Source organism: Microtus oregoni, unplaced genomic scaffold, assembly GCF_018167655.1.
Source record: "Microtus oregoni isolate MIOR12 unplaced genomic scaffold, Mior012 000062F_ref0000492, whole genome shotgun sequence".
Classification (NCBI taxonomy): domain Eukaryota; kingdom Metazoa; phylum Chordata; class Mammalia; order Rodentia; family Cricetidae; genus Microtus; species Microtus oregoni.
The window spans coordinates 6,165,133-6,172,029 of NW_024543872.1; positions in this window are offsets into that span (position 1 = coordinate 6,165,133).

Consider the following 6,897-nt stretch of genomic DNA (forward strand, 5'->3'; position numbering starts at 1 on the left):
CTTGGTAACATGGATTTCCACTCACCAAGGCTGACCTGGCTACAGTGTTGTTGAGTGCCAGGTCTGCCAACAGTAGAGACTAACACTGAGCCCCAGATATGACACCATTCCCTGGGGTAACCAACCAGTGACCTGGAAGGAGGTTGACCATTTCCTCCATGGAAAGGCAATACTTTGATCTTACTGGACTAGATACTTAACCTGGTTATGGATTTGCCTTCACTGCATGTAATAGTTCTGCCAAACCATCATACGGGGACATACAGGATATTTTATCTACTCTCATGGTATTCCACACAGAATTGCTTCTGACCAAGGAACTTACTTCCCAGTCAGAGAAGTGCAGCAGTGGGCCCATAATCTTTTAAATGTTGGTTTTGAATAAGATAGGGTTTAAGGTAAGCAAACACTCATAACAAGAAGGTGTGTCAAATGAAGGGACATAATATCTTTATTGGTAACTTCTCTAATACAAAATTTGCTTTATCACTTAAAAATATATCAGTAGAAAATTAGAATATCATAAAAATTTTAAATCTAATTGCACAGTTCTCTAAAAAACATAAAGAGTGAGAGAGAGACTATATTTGGTTACTTGGGGTACTCCATTGTCAGGAGCAGCTGAGATGAGTGTCACCCAGCAATCTTGAAGTTCACGCCAATGTGCTCTTACATAATGTGAGAAGGTTCGTGGCCTCCCAGGAGTGGGTTAAAAAGATCTGGATTCAGTTTTGTTCTTTTAATAAGAATGGAATCTTTGATGTGATGTCATGTTTTTCCTTTTTACTGATGAAATCATGGGTTTTTTTTAATCCTTTGAGACTCTATAATTTTGAATTTTAGTATCTAAAGTTAAAAGTCTTTTACAATATGAGTTTTCACTATTAGCTTATCAATAGACCAAGCTTTCCGAACAGATTTAAATATTTGTCCATTAAAATGTTTTTATAATCACTATGTAATTTAGTAAGAATATTCTAAGTAATGTTGACATAAAAACTACAATTCTCATCTTAAAGGGAATAAGAGACAATTTATTCTAGAGCCATATTGAGTGACCATAGCTCAAAAACACTAATCTAGGTTACCCCAAATTCCATGTGCCGATGTGGAAGCAGTTTCGCGAAGCTTTTATAGTTTTACAGAACAGAGGAAGTCATAAATCAAAACAAGTATAAAATACTTTGGTGGGGATTGCAGAGGCAGCTACAGCGATATGGGGGAGCTATTCTCTAGGCCACCAGGCTCTCTGATGACATTCTCAGCGTTAGAATTGGCTGAAGGTAGTGCTCTGCTAAGTCAATAGGACCTAAGAGGCTTTTATTTCTTACCACAAGATGTTGGTTGCAATACTGGGTGTCATAATGAATGGCTGTTCCAGGAAGCTAACACTGTCCCAGAAAAGATAGCCTCTGAAACTGCAAATTGCAGTCCATAATTCCAATTGGTCCATCAGTCTCTGCAGACACAAACTCCTTTCAGCCTTTCAGGGATTTTTCATTCATAGCTTATGACACAGATATTTCTCAGGAATTTTTCATTCATAGCTTATGACACAGATATTTCTCAGGAATTTTGGCCCACAGTAGGCCTCACTCTCTAAACAGATTTTTTTTTTTGTTAAAGCGGTGACCATTCAAAATTCAAATGCTTTGTCCAGTGAGAAAACATTTTTAAAAGCTAAAATTTAATCATAGGTTTTAAAACTTCATTTAGAAAAAGGATACTAAATGTCTCTCTCTCTCTTTCTTTCTCTCTCTCTCTCTCTCTCACACACACACACAAACACACACATGCACGTACACATACATGCACACACAAAGTCCCTTGAATGTCTTCCAGTTATAAATAGAGGTAAAGCACATTCACACATTTTTTTCCTAACTAAATTTAAGTTAATTGCTTGTTAGAGATTTAAGTTATTATTACCTTGATATGATTGTTTTGTTCAGAAGTATTTGCTTTCATTAGTGTTTATGAAGCAAAGTTTGCCATTTATGACTTTATTATCTCCACTTTTTATAAATGAGTAACAATGTATTTATTATAGCTCTTCTTTTGTTTTTATTGCACTATACATTTGTCTCAACGTATAGCATGAAGCTATTTATTTTTAGATGAAAAACTACAAAATACCTCCTTGTGATATAACACATTAAGCTAATCTGTAAACCCTAACATGAATTTATAAGCCTCAAAACAGGTTTTTAAAATGACAATTAAAAAAATGCTTAGGGTGTTTACTTACATAGGCCTAACTAGCATAAGGTTCTTGAAAACACTGTTTGGAAAAAAAAAGAAAGAAAGAAAAAATCCTTAAAGTAATTAAAATGTTGGTATTCATATACATATTCACATATATATGAAACATATATAAAGCGCAGACATAAATTATCTTCTTAATCTCTGTGATAGAGTTTAACATCCCAAGGGAGGGCAATTGTCCATAAGGAAGAACACATCCTGTATAAATACAGCAACCGTCTCTTAAAGTTAATTTATGTTCTCACAATAGGGACCATGTTGTTGAACCAGCACTGGGATAAAGATCAAGGAGAACATCCTGACCGGGATAAGAATCAAGGAGAACGTCCTGACCGGGATAAGAAGCAAGAACATTTTGACCAAGATTGTGTAAATGTATATATATATATATATATATATATATATATATATATATATATCTTGTTCATAAAAGTTGATTTAAGTTTTTTAACTTAAAAACTTAAGTTAATTGTCCCCCAAAGAAATCGAGAATGATTAGCCATCTCTACCTACGTGCTCACATTGATTAAATTTATCTTTTATCATTATTTTGTTCCTTCAAATTTTAGTTTTACTATGAGCCAAAATAAATCTGGGTCAAGAAAACAACTTTAGTTTACATGAGCACTTACTCATGGAAACTAAGCCAATTTGGCACTGCATATATTATGAAAAAAACCTAGGACTTTGTCAAGCAGGCAAGCTAAGCCAGTTTAGAAGCAGCAAATGTTTCTCCTCATTTCCCCAAATACTTGCAAGTTAGTAATTGTCACACATTAAATGGCTAGAATACCAGACTGCAGTTTATCTCCAAACATTTCCTTCTTGGATACCTTCTGTGATGCTGTTCTCAGTTGTCAACCTGACTACATCTGGAATTAACTAAATCCCAAAAATGTCTGAGCACGGTAGCACAAATTCTAATTGGTCTTAATAAACAAAGCCTGGAGTCATATATTAGGGGTGAAAGCTGAAGGATCAGAGAGGCAGTACAGCCACCACAGAGACCTTTTACCTCTATGGATGCTTAGAACAAAGGGGCAATCCTGACCTCAGACTGTCTCCTCAGACTGCATCCTCAGACTGCAACTGTCTCCACCAAGCCTCAGATTGCAGTGAGCTCTTGTCTCCACCCTTCTTATATTCCTCTCTCTGCCCAGCCATGTCGTTTCTGTCTCTGCCTCTCTAGTGTTGGAGTTAAAGGCATGAGACTCCCAAGTACTGGGAATAAAGATGTGAGCCATCACTGCCTGGCCGCTAGTGGCTGAGCTCTGCACCCTGATCTTCAGGCGAGCTTTATTTGTTAAAACACAAACAAAAATATCACTACAGAGCACAACTGTGGGGAATCTTTTTTCTTAATTGGATCATTTGAAGTGAGAAGATCAACTCTAATTTGGATCTTTGAAGTCGGAAGCCCCACCTTTAATCTGGACCATAACTTCTGTTGAAAGTATACATAAAGCCCATGAAGAAGGAAGCTCTCTCTCTTTGTTTCCTCCCTTTCTTACTTGCAAATCCATTCCTTCGCTGTCATTAGAGCCCATTTCCTCAGGATTCCAGTGTATATTGAAGACTAACTGAAACATTCTGCCTCATGGAATGAGCAACTACTCAATTCTTGGAACTTCCATACATAGGCAACCATTGTTGGACTAGCTGGGTCACAGCCTGTGAATCATTATAATATATTCTATGTATTGGAGAGAGAGAGAGAAACAGAGAGAGATTCTGTTGAGGGAGCTGCGGGTTGCATTCCGCCAGCCCAGCTCCCAGCCGCCTAGCTAGCTTATACCCCGAAATAACAACACACAAATTGTATTCTTTTAAACACTGCTTGGCCCATTATATCTAGCCTCTTCTAGGCTAATTCTCACTTATTAATTTAGCCCATTTCTAATAATCTGTGTAGCACCCTTAGGTGCACTTACCGGGAAGATTCTAGCCTACATCCATCCTGGGTCGGAGCTTCATGGATCGTGTCTGCTGGGGAGAGGGGAGCATGGCCTCTGAGCTCACTTCCTCTTCCTTCCAGAATTCTGTTCTGTTTACTCCTCCCACCTATGTTTTAACCTATCAGGGCCAAGCAGTTTCTTTATTACTTAACCAATGAAATCAACAGATTGATATATGACACTCCCACATCATTTCCCCTTTTTCTGTTTAAACAAAAAAAAAGAAGGCTTTAACTTTAACATAGCAAAATTACATATAACAAAACAGTTATCAAGCAAGAATTACAGTTACAATATTTATATCTATTTTATCTTTTATCATAACAAAGGAAAACAACTATAACTATCTATCTATTTTTTAACTGCATCAAAGATTCCAGAAGGATATAATGTTACCTAAGTAAACAAGAAATAAGCAACTTTCAAAACTCTAGAAATGACAGAGACATTTTGCTGCCTGGACAGTCACCCAAAGTTCCTCTGTACTGTTGGGGCATCCATCTTCGGCCTACAGGCCCATAGTTTCCAGCAGACATTTCCATGAAGCAGGAAATTTCAAAGGCAGTCACTATATTCTTGTCCTGAAGAATGTCTTGCAGACTCTTTCATGAATCAGGAACCCCGAAAGATCATCTCACTTTTAGGCAAGTTCAATAGTCCTCTCTCTGCGGGTTCTCTGTGTCCAGTTTATGCAATAGTCCAGGCAAGAACAGTTTCTTGCCCAAATGGCTATCAAACTCCATAAGGATCCTCTTCAATACCCATCCTCCTCTTGAAGTAGATTGGTGCTGCCAGGAGCAGAGTGTCTCATTGTCATGAAAAGTCCTAAGTTATTAAAACATCTAAAATGCCATATTCTATAATCTTTGAAAAATATGAAGAATACCTATCTAAAATATATCTATGTACATCTAGAAAATCTTAACTAACATGACTACAAGCTTGACTATTATTGATTATCCATTAACAACCTATATACATTACATTTTTAAGTGAACTACACAATCACAATACCTTAATCAAGGTCAGAAATACATATACATATAACAAAATTGACCTTAAATCTCTATCAATAAAGCAAAATCTATACTAATGCAAATTATTCATACCTATATCATATCCCCCTTTAAATGTAAAAGAACATTTATAAACAATTTTTGGGAATATGGGCGCAGTTATTTCTCTCCAAACTGCTTCCTGCTGAATGGGGGCGCTGTTAATCAGATCTCTTATGGTGTAACCTGTGTGCTAGATTCATCTCAGTTGGCAGTTGAGTAATTCTAGAAGACGACGTCCCCTTTCCCAGTAAAGTTTGCCCTTGGGTTTAGGGACATCATTTAGGGGTTGATTATAATTAGTATACGGTTGAGGGTTGGGGGAGGAATTTTATAAGCTCAGGGATCATTTGAAAAAAAAAGAGGGATAATGGGATGATGGGATAATAGATTGGTACTTGTTGGTACTCGTGAGTTATTGTTTTGAGACAAATATATTGGTATCGATTCTTATATATTGATACAAAGTGAAATTATATTGACTATTGTATGCATGCATGTTTCTACCTCTGTTTAAAACATTTTTTATGTATTAACATATTGTATTGATATATATATATTGTATATATTTACCATATTGCAGTGTACATTTCTACCTCTGATTAAGATACTTATATATTGTTTGTGTATTGATATATATTTACCATACTGCAATGTGTATTTGTACATTGTTTATATTTGGAGGTCATTGTCCTCATTTGTTTCACAGTTGTTTATTGTCTTAGTCTTTAAGTTAGATAGATATTGAGAATTATATAGATCAATAGTATTCTTAGTTTGTCATTTATAATTAGACTAATCAGGTTCTTTAGATGCATAGAGATTATACTCAGTATAGATAGATAATCTTCAACCTCTTCAAAGAGCTGTAGAAAATGGCCTTTAACCCAACTCAGAGTTTTGTGGTAGTGAGACACAATTGCTCCTGGCAACACCGCTCTATACCCGAGAGAATGTTGAGCACCAAAGACACTCCACCTGGAGCCTTTCTTTTTGACTGAACTGGCCTTTGGGCAAAGAAATGCCTATACCTCAACCACTGACAGAGATACAGAATATCCATGAATGGAAAAAACAGGACTGTCATATCCTGCCAAGACAGGGTAAGATAGTTTTGACAAGTTTCTTGCCTTTGAAAATGGTATGTCAGTTATGTTAGGCCTTAGCCAAAGTTGGTTGCTTCAACGCTGCAAACGTGACCTTGGGTGATTGCCCAGGTAGCTAGTTGTCTCTGTGATTTGTTGCATGTTTTGGAAGTTGTTTAACTGAACTTCCTAATTACCCAGGTAACATTATTTCACTTCTCAGATCTTCGATAGGGTTGAAGACTATATAAATGTAGTTACTTTCCTCTCATGACTTGGCCAAGCTATTTATTATATAAGACCTAAGCTAGTTAGAATAGGATATTTGTACTTATTGTATATAATTTCGTAGTAGGTTTAGAACTCTCTTACTTAAACAAAAGGGGGAGGTGTTGCGGGAGGTCCTTCCATTCCTCCAGCCAATAGCCGCTGAGATACCAGCCCATCGGGGCATGGTCTCTCTCTTTAAAAAAGCAGCGTCTTGCCTCCTCATGCTCTCTCTACTTCCTGCTCCGCCGGCGACTAAACTCCTTCCTG